This window comes from Polistes canadensis, unplaced genomic scaffold, assembly GCF_001313835.1.
Source record: "Polistes canadensis isolate GaletaPanama2010 unplaced genomic scaffold, ASM131383v1 scaffold_90, whole genome shotgun sequence".
Taxonomy (NCBI): domain Eukaryota; kingdom Metazoa; phylum Arthropoda; class Insecta; order Hymenoptera; family Vespidae; genus Polistes; species Polistes canadensis.
In genome coordinates, this window is record NW_014569637.1 from 63816 (window position 1) to 74676 (window position 10861).

Here is a 10861-nt window from a genome sequence, read left to right on the forward strand (position 1 = left end):
TCTCTCTCTCTCTCTCTCTCTCACACACGCTTTTTTTTGTGTTCTTCTTTCTCTCATATTTTTCTTTTTTTCTTTTTATTTATCCTTTACTTTTTTTTTTTTCCTCACAATATATCGTTATTTGCGATTTCGGATTAATAATTATCGATAAATAAAAAAAAAAAAAAAGGGGAAAAAGAAAGATGTATCGATAATACGGGAAAGGGGGGAAAAAGAAAAATGTATGACGATTATTATTTTCAAGGCCGAAAGATCGACGAACGGCAAGTATTCTAATTGCGAGTATCAAGGATTTTTGACGCGAAAACGCGTGCATCGTTTTGTAATCAAACGATTGGTGTTATGGTAGTAGTAGACAGCTGGGCCCACGCGTTCGTTCTATAAACACGTACGTGCATGCATGCATTACTTTCCAAACGATTACTCCGTCTTTCATAAATATCATGAAAGAAACGTGGAAAAACCAATTGGAAAGTTGGAAATGAACGCGATTCCTTTTTTATTTCTCTCTCTCTCTCTCTCTCTGTCTCTTTTTTTTTTCTTTCAAAGTATCGCGATTACAAAATTATTCGTATAAGTGTGTGTACGTGTGTATTTGTACGTAATTGACCAGGGAGGTCAAGTTTATTATTATTGTTGTTATAATGTTTCGTAACGAAAATAAAAAACACTCGTGCAAACTTGTATATATATACACACACACACACACGCACATCTAATGTTCGACAAAAAGAAAAACATTTATTCTAAGTACATGCAAAATTCTCGTACCCATTATAAATTCTATCAAAAATATGTATTTAATACATATTTGTTTGTTTTTTTAGTTTAATGTGTAGAATAAACAATTGCACGCGTAAAACAAAATTGTATTGTAGATAAAAAATATAATGTAAGAAATATAAATCCATCAAAATAATAAACTAATATTCTATAGAGAATGTTTCCAACGCGATAATAGTTTTTTCTACGAATAAAAGAAAAATCAAATTATTATAGAAAAGAGAAGAGAAGAAAAAGAAAAAAAAAGAAACAAAATAGAAAATTTTAAATAATTTCCAGAGAATCATATAAGTTTAACAGACACCGACTTAGAAAATAATTTAACTAATTCACAGTAACTTTCTCTCTCTCTCTCTTTCTCTCTCTTAACTTTCTACTACCACGCTCGAAACTTTAAGTGCACGTACGCAAATTACTGTAATTTAGTTTTTACCTTCGAGTTAAGCAAAAAAAAACAAACAAATTTCTTAAGAATATATATATATAAAATAGGAAAACGCGTTAATACTATTATTACTTAAATTTATTCAATTGAGACAACGACACTTATTTCTAAAGATAATATCATACTAAATCGCATGCACGTAATATATCGTATCCTACGTAATTGATCAAACTCGATATATATTATTTTACAACGATTTAATTCATACAATATTACTAGAAAATTAAAAGAAACTAATTTTATATTTGCGCACATCGATCACGAGAAGCTTATAATCAATAATATAATAATAATTATATATATATATATAAAATTGTATAATTAATTCTCACCAAAAAGTGATTTATCAAAAATATATATATACATAAAAAAAAAAAAGAACATTAGATTAAAAATATTAACTCAAAGAAGAAGAAGAAGAAGAAGAAGATAGAACACTTGGAGTATAATAAACTCGATTAAATAATCAAAAAATAAAAAAACGAAAAGGAGTTAGAATGAAAAATGAAAAAAGGAATTCGCAAAACACACGGATAAAATAAAAGAGAAGAAACAAAAAAAAAAAGAAAATATATATATATATATATACATAAATATATAAGGGCTATCGGTGTAGTAGACACGCGGTTGTATTATACAATAGACAGCGTACGGGGGTGGGCGTCACGTTGCCGGACAAACGGAAAGTCGGTTCTCTCGAGGAGGGTGGTGCGCGCGCGCAAACCCGCACACACCAACGCCAGCACTAGTACCAGTACCAGCACCAGTGCCAACATCGAAAAGAGAACAAGAATACATCATGACAGATAAAATACAACAATTCGCTAATTATTTTCCCCATATTTATATTCCAAGAAAAGAAAATCACCCCCACCCCCACAAAAAGAAAAGAATAGAAATGAAAAGTAAAAAGAATTTTCTGACAGAGAAAAAAATCATTTCTTTTGTCACCCCTTTTGCCCATCCCAAAAAAAAAAAAAATAAAAAAAGGAAAGAGGAGAAGACGAAGTAAGTCGGGACGGGGGGGGCGGGTGTTAGGGTCTTTGAGGAATAATATAATATTCAAATGAAAAATATATTTCACAAAAAATAAAATATATATATATATACATAAAATGTAATATACACGACAAAAGAGATAAGATTACAAAAAAAAAATAAAATAAAAAAATAATAGTTTATGATAGTGTGATCGTACCTCGTGTCGCCGTGTTCCTCCGCACCATTCCGGTGGGGGCGTAGGTCCTGCCTCGGTTTGAGGACAGGGGTCAGCCCCCATTTCTCGATGAACTCGATGCGGGAAATCTTGGCGCTTCGCGGCGGTTACGAGAGGGGGCGGATCCCCCTCTCGAGCCCCATGCCCACCGGAGAGCGGTGCACCCCCGCACAACACGCACCCTGCAATGCTTCTCTCTCTCTCTCACTCTCTCTCTCTCACTCTCTCTCACACACACACACTCGCTTTGTCGTTCGCTCGCACGACTCTTTATAATTTCTCCTCCGTTTTTGATCACATACAAACACACAGACACACACACACACACACACTCGATTTACTTATTTTCACTGCTCCCCCCTTTTTTATCCCCCTTCCTTATCCTTTTATCTTCCTTTTTTTTTTTATTTTCTTTTTCTTTTCGATTATTCGTCAGAATTATCTTCTTTCTTATCAAATCTTGATCGTGTTAATCTCTCAATAAAGAGATAAACACTTGCTATTAAAAAACACGATTACGTTTACGTTTACGATTACGACGATGACAATGACGACGACGAAAACGAGAAACGAGGAACGACGACGACGACGACGACGACGACAACGACGACGACAACGATGATCAGTCACGAATAACACCGACGACGAACAACGCCGGTAGAAACACCAAACAACACCACCACCACCACCACCACCACCACGGTCATCGGCAACGCGCACAGCCACCGACCAAAATGGCTGCTCTCCACTCTTCTTCTTCTTCTTCTTATTTTTCTTCTTCTTCCTCTTCTTCTTCTATCTTCTTTTATCTTCTATCTTCTCTGTCATACAATTCACCCTTATCACCCTTATCCTCGAGCCTCCCTATCACTGTGTCCGTCCGTCTTTATCTCCTTTTATCCGTTGCACCCTTTGACTTTATAAAAAACGTATTTTATCTTTCTTTTTTTTTTTTTTAATTCCTCTCTTACACTTTGACTTTCGTTTTCTCTTTTAATCATATCTCTCTCACTCTCTCTCTCTCTCTCTCTCTCTCTCTCTTGTTATTCTCTTCTACCGAATTCACCAATCCTGTCTTTCTTATATTCTTCTTCTTCTGTCTTTCTTTTAGGTTACTTTCATTTTCATTTACCCATCATACATTCAAAGTCTTCTTCTTCTTCTTCTTCTTCTTCTTCTTTTTCTTCTCTCTCTTTTTCTCTCGTTCTGTATCTCATCTATATCCGCTTAAAACTCTTCTCTTTATCTCATCCTCAGTCTTACTCGTTCTCTCTCTCTCTCTTTACGGTCCCTTTGGCAAGGAAAAGTTCCGCAGCGTGTCACTGGAAACATAGGCGCGTGAACCGAACCGAAAGACGAGGACGCGCTTGGAAAGGAGAGGCGTGTACGTACGCGCGCGCACAAAGAGAAAATAAGAGAGAGAGACAGAGACAGACAGAGAGAGAGAGAGAGAGAGAGAGAGGCGGATAGAGAAAGAAAGAAAGAGAGAGAGAGAGGTAGCAAAAGCACGCACAACGTGAACGTCTAAGTATATGTATGTGTATACGCGCACATATATACATAAAAAGAGATCAAAAGAGTTTAGACGGTATAAGTAAAAGAAAGAGATAGAGATAGATAGAGATACATATACACATACACACACGTACGAACGTTAACGTTCTAACGTACTATGTTTCACATTTGATAAGGTAATCAGAGAAACGAATTAGAGAGAGAGAGATAGAGAGAGAGAGAGAGATAGAGATAGAGAAGACAATTTGTATGACACAATGATAATAATGATGATGATGATGATAATGATGACACGCACTACCAAGAAGAGTAGCAGCAACGGCAGCAACGGCAGTAACAGGAATAACGACGGCAGCAGCACGGCGACATCGACCGTCGAGCGTCGTCGTCGCGAAACGCGCCGTCTCTCTCGCTCATCCTTCTTTTAAAACCGAAGAAGAATAACGCGGCCGCCAACGGGATCCTCGAGGACGAGGACGAGGACTAGGACTAGGATTAGGAAATATCGGTCCTTCGAGGTGATTCTTACAAAAGGAATAGTCGATATTAAGGTATATCATTGTGACGGAATAAAGTATTATTGTTCATGGAAAATTATAATTGTAATAGTAATTATAGGGTGGAGGAGGTGGAGATGGAAAAGGAAGAGGAAAAGGAAGAGGAGGATTTTAAGATGAAACTTATTATTATTATTATTATTCGATGTGTATCAGGATAGAATGATAATGATCAGAGTTAGAAGACAAATAAGAAGATGGGAGGTGTAAAGGGACGAATAAAGAAAGAAGAATTGGAATAGGAGGTGAAGGTAGAGTATGATTACGAGTAGAGAAGGTGGTGGAGAAGAAGGAAAAGGAGGAGAGAAGGAAGAGGAAAAGGAGGAGGAGGAGGAGGAGGAGGAAGAGGAGGAGGAGGAAAAGGAAGAGGACACGACACGCCTTTTGAGGAACGAACGGCCGCGTCGTCACCGTGACCGAGCGATCGGGACCGGTTGATAGTAGCGCCTCCACCGGGAGTCGCCTATCATCTAAACGTCCTGTACACTATCACTACCACCACTACTGCTCCTTCACCCTTCCCACCCTTCCCCCTAGCGGAGCTCTCCTCGATCACCGCCCTTCTCTTCTTGTTATATATCATATACACACAGCTGAGCACGAGGTTACAAGAGAGAGAGAGATAGATAGAGATAGATCAAATAATACTAGGGACAAAATGAAAAGTAGTAACAGAGATAGATATAATAGAGAATTAAAATAGGAAAGACTATTAAAAAGAGAAAGAAAGAAAGAAAGAGAGAGAGAGAGAGACGAGCTTTTTCGGTAGCCTCCTCGCAACACGAAAACGCGTGTACTTTCCTACGTTAAGCTCCACCACCGTCGCGTTACGCGAACGAGAACACGTCTGAGTAAGAACCGTTGCTGGAGCTCTCTACGAAAGCTCTTTCCTGACCGAGGTGGAGTCTCGGTGGTGGAAAGCTTTGGTGCCGGTGGTGGTGGTAACAGCGGCGGCAGCGATGCTGCTGCTGCTGCTGCTTCTGATTCTGATTCTGCTTCTGCTTTTGCCGATGATGATGATGGTAGTGGTGGTGCCACTGGTTGTGCTGGTAGTAGTGGTGGTGGTAATAATGGTAGTAGTGGTACTGCTGCTGCTACTGCTGCTGTTCTCTCTCTCTCTCTCTCTCTCTTCTTTCTATGTTGGTGGTGATGATGCTCGTGGAGATGGTGGTGGTGGTGGTGGTGGTGGTGGTGGTACTACTGCTTCGATGGTGCTGCCGGTTATCGTCGTCGTCGTTGTAGTAGTGCTACTAGTGGAAGAGGTGGTGTTCGTATAGTGGGGATAAAAAGAGAGACTATACCACACGGTAGACAAAGAGGAAATATATTCGTAACTAGAAAGGCGTCGGCGACGCTGGCGTCGCACCGGCTCAACCTCCGTCGGTCCAAACGATAACACGTAGCCAACTTCTTCTCTTCCACCACTTCGTCGTTGTCCTCCTCCTCCACCTCCACCTCCACCTTCTCCTCTTCCTTCTCTTCTTCCTTCTCCTCGACCCACCGCTCTCACCTGGCAAGCTCCTTTTCTTGCTTGGCAAACCTGAAAAGCTGCGCGCGTTTCCCACCTGTACATCCACTCACCTATATCTATGTCTTTTACCCTCTACAGTGTTACCACCCCATTTCTGCTCTATCTCTCTCTCTCTCTCTCTTTATCTATCTATCCGTTTTACCCTCCCTTCGAAAGCTCGATCCTCTTTGCTCTTACGCACAACCTTCTCCCCGATATCCAGAAAGCCTTGCCACGACACGCCATGCCACGCGTATCATCTATATACGCCTTGATATTCTTTTAATCCTTAAACGTTCTGCGTGTGTGTATCTCTTCTAAGTCTCACTTTCCTACGAAAATAATATCTTTACAATGATCTATTTAATTTTTTATACGACACGTATATACACAATCTTTTTAGCAAAAGACAATTGAAGACGCTTTACTACTTTTTTCTTTGATGATTTCCTTTTCTGTGTTGTATTTCTTTTTTATTTTGTTTAATACAGCTATCTTCGAAATTCTTCTATTCGGATATCATTCTTACGATTATAAATTGACACAAATGTTTTCTTGTTTATCGTATAATTCTAAAAACAATAATTAGAATTTTTCAAATATATATAATATCATTCGTATTAGATGAATGATATTTATTTATTCTTGAAATATTAATGAAATGTTTAGAATTATATGTAGAATACTTGAAATCTAAAAAATTTGTAATTGTAATCGACTGAGAAAGAAGAAGAAGAAGAAGAAGAAGAAGAAGAAGAAGAAGAAGAAGTAGAAGAAGAAGATGAAGATGAGGTAAGAAACTGCAGGAGTTTCCTGGACTATCGGCACGAAGGAGATCAATGATCGTTACGTAATTCTCTCGTCCTTCGTCTCCCTCCCTCCTCTGCGGATAAGAGAGTCACGGCTCGTCAGGATCGAGCATGAAAGAGTTTAGCATAGTGCAAAAAAGAAAACGGAATATACGTCAGGAGTAGAAGGAGTTCAGGGACGTAGTTGGCTATAAATCGGCCATGGGACACTCGCGCGTGGCGTAACGATAGAGAAAAAAAAAGAAAAAAGAAAAAGAACAACGTTATTCACTTTTAACTAGATGTCAGACATTTCTCCCATTTTTTTTTTTCTTTTCTCTTTGATTACTCTTTAACTTTTATCTCCTTTTCTTGTCTATAAGTATATGTGTGTGTGAGTGCGTTTTTTTTTCTTTTACTCGACGAGAAAACTATCCTCGAACGCGTGTCCTGCGAAAATAGGTTCTTTGACCAACAATTTTTTTAATCGTTCCCCATCATATTTTAAATACCGAACAAAAAAGAAAATTACCCAATTTTTATCCACGCGAACCTGTAAAACAACTTTTGGGTTAAAAAGTGACACGAACGAATAAAAGAAAAAAAAAAACAAATAGTAGTCGAAATTGGAACATCGGGAGACGGCACTTAGTCGATTCCATTCGTGATTTCCTAAAGTGAATGCTCCGGTGGTGAACAAAAACTCTTAACCCCCGCATCCCTCGATCCCTCAAACTCTCTCTTGTCAGTCTTTTTCCTTTTCTTTTCTTTTCTTTTCTTTCCTATTTTTTTTTGTCTTGTTCTCTCGTTTTGCTCTTTTCCTCCTTCGTTTCGTCTGGCAAAGGATAAAATTGAAATAACTTGGAAAGGTTTCATTTGGCCGTTCGTTCGTTCGTTCGTTTTTTTTTCGTTCGCGTCCACCCAGACTGATTTCCTACTGGTTTTCGTAAACGTGCCAAACCTATCGATTCGAATCTACGATCCGGAAGAGAATCTCTTGGGTTAGAGTACGATGTGACGTTGTTGGTACGATCGACAGATCGAGGACACTATTCTAACGACCTAAATCGCATAACATCGAATAGCCAAGCAACATCTTTGAATTGCATTGGTTTTCGTTAAGGAAAACCTAACGTTAAACTATAACGCGTTTAAAGTTAGATAACATCTATTTCTATTATATTTTCTCCCGTATTCTTATAAATTTAAATCCATTCTTTATCTATCTCAGATAATAATTCTATCTTTTTTTTATCTTTAATATTATATCTTTTAATATATTACATTTATTTTTCCCAAGAACATTTTTTCTAAGAAAACAAACAAAAAACAAATAGTAATATCATATTAACATTATCCTTTTTTTCAATAGCAATGATCGAAAATATATGTATGTATTTATCTATCTATCTATCTATCTTTTTAACCGTCTTTCATATTTTTAGTTTGTTGTGCCCGTCTATTATCCTTCACTTTTTATTTTCATAATATCTTTCTATCCTTTTCCCGTCTTGTTCCCTCTTTAGATATCCAGCAGCCTCCTCTTCTTCCTCCACCTCCTCCTCCTCCTCCTCCTCTTTACCACCCTCGTGCGCTCTGTTGCTCTCTGTCGTGCCAACCAGGCGCAATCAATACATCCCTCTCCTTCCAACCCGCACCCCTTCCGCAACTAGCACCCCCTCCAGACGGAGTCACTCCTGTTCCTGACCCTTCATCGGGGAACCATCATGGCACTCCCTCTCCCTCTCTTCCACCCCCCTCTCTCTCTCTCTCTCTTTATCTATCTCACTCTTTCCGTACTCCCTTCGTTTCCTTATTTCCCATTTCCTTATATCTTTCTTCCTTCGTCACCATCTTTTCGTTCCCGAACAAATACCCTAAACTTATCTTTCTTTTTATCTGCGCTTCCTTGTTTTATTTTTTGTTTCTTTTTCTTTATAATTTCATTTTTTTTATTTTTTTGGCTACTTCATTATTACCCCGTCGATTTATTATTTATTTTAATGCATCTCTCCATTGGAAATATTTGCGTGTGTTTTTTCTTCTTTTTTTTTTTCTTTCCTTCCTTTTATTCCACACTATACAATACATACATCAGCTGATTGACTCCTCCACAGGACACAGTCCTAGTCACCATAGAGTCAAGGTCAGTCTTCCTTCGTAGAGCGCATGCCGGACCACATACGAGGGTTGCACCACTTCTAAGTAGATACGACGCCAAACTGTCTGCCGTTCCCTTCCGGGACAACTAACACACTTTTCTTCTGACCGATTGAGTGTTATTACATTTCTTTTTTCTCCCTTTTTTTCTTCTCTCTCTATTCTTATTAAAGCTGATACTTGCTTCTTTAATTTCTTATGTTGAGTCAAAATAACACTTACACTACTTAGATCGTTGTAATATTAATATTTTCAACGTAATGCATAAAATATCGTCAAAATTGTACAATATATTTGAAGAACAACAAATTAACGAGTAAATAATTTTAATATATTTTTTGTTTTCATTTTTTTTGTTTGTTATATACCATCGAAAAATAATTTTCTCTCTTTTCTATTATCACGTAACGAATGGTTATGATGTTGAATAATCGAAAAAGAGTGCTTTATCGTAGTTGAAATATTTTCGAGAGTTACATATGTTGCATACAATATGCCAATCGGTTCAAATAAAAACAAAAAAGAAATAATAATACGATCAATAACACAAAACACGAAAATTGTTCATTCGTAATAGTATACGATGAGAGCCATATATGTAAAATAAATAAATATAATACATCATACATATGCTTTTATAAAGTAAGAGTCAATAAAATTATAACAAATTCGATAGATTTAATTGAACGATTATGCAAAAGACAAGACAATCGAAAAACGATGTTTGTGCATAATAATTAAACGTATCACAATAATTATTATATATTGAGATATTGAAATAATTAAATATAAAATATGATTTTAGATCTTATAATAAATTGTTCGTAACTCATCCTATATATATATGAAACCACGTATACATATATATATATAATACAGACATTTCGGAATGTCATAAAACGAGAATAGAATAATCATCGAAATATTTGTTTAATGTTAGTTAAAAAAAAAGAAGAAGGAAATAAAACTAGCTAATAAAAGAAAACAACGTGGCACGTGTCGCACACGTATATATATATATATATATAAATACATTTAAAATAGAAATATATGTATAGATTATGTAAGTTTAATAGTGCATTTAACGATGCGAAATTCCGCGTTTGTTATTTTCAACAAAAGTATAGTAATCGTGAACGCACGCGACGATTATTATTATTGCTTGGTATAAGGCTCGTTTTTTTTTATTTTAACAACACACTTTAAACAAGTGGTAGTTCCTCGAGCAAACCAGAATTACACTTTCCTCGTGAAGCAGAAAATATTCATGAAACGTTCGTATGTGATATGTTCTGTATACGTACGTATGTATGTATGTATGTGTGTGTGTGTCTGTACATATATAGGTGTACGTAAATTTATTTTATGTCCCTTTTATACAGAAAACTTATGAATATTCTGCAAGCACGGATCCAAGCTTTTTTACATTCCCTTTGCTGTGGATAACTACACTAATGTGTTACCTTTGCTATCTACTTGAAAGATCATTTAAATATTAGGTTGTTTAATAAGTTTCTTTGTTTTTTCTTTTTTCTAAATTAATAAATGACTAAAACTGTACGAATTTATTTATCGAACAATTTGATGTATTCGTGCGAGAATCGAGTAATACTATCGTTTGCTTTTTAATATAAACACTCGTTTTTACTCTCTTATTTTATTTATTTATTAATATTAAAAAAAAAAAAAGAAAAAAAAAAGAAAGAGAGTATTCGCGAACGTGTAGAATAATTTTAGAAATTTATAAGAAATGATTTTAAAATCACGTTGGTTGTATTTTTAATTTTCTTTTTATTTTTAAAGAAACTTTGCTATATAAATGAAAAGAAATTTGTCAGAAATGAGACAAGAGAGAGAAAGAGAGAGAGAGAGAGAGAGAGAGAGAGA

At 36.4% G+C, this 10861-nt stretch overlaps 1 protein-coding gene and 1 long non-coding RNA gene across 9 annotated transcripts in view; both read right to left on the reverse strand.

Annotated features, from left to right (window-relative positions):
- LOC106787017 (potassium voltage-gated channel protein Shaker) overlaps positions 1 to 10861 on the reverse strand; it is a 165785-nt gene that overhangs the window by 25791 nt on the left and 129133 nt on the right. The gene's annotated exons all lie outside the window — the stretch shown is intronic.
- LOC106787021 lies at positions 3423 to 5550 on the reverse strand. Its single transcript, XR_001381731.1, has 2 exons — positions 4258 to 5550; positions 3423 to 3766 (listed from the first exon to the last, which is right to left on the reverse strand). It is a non-coding gene; the product is annotated as an uncharacterized LOC106787021 (long non-coding RNA).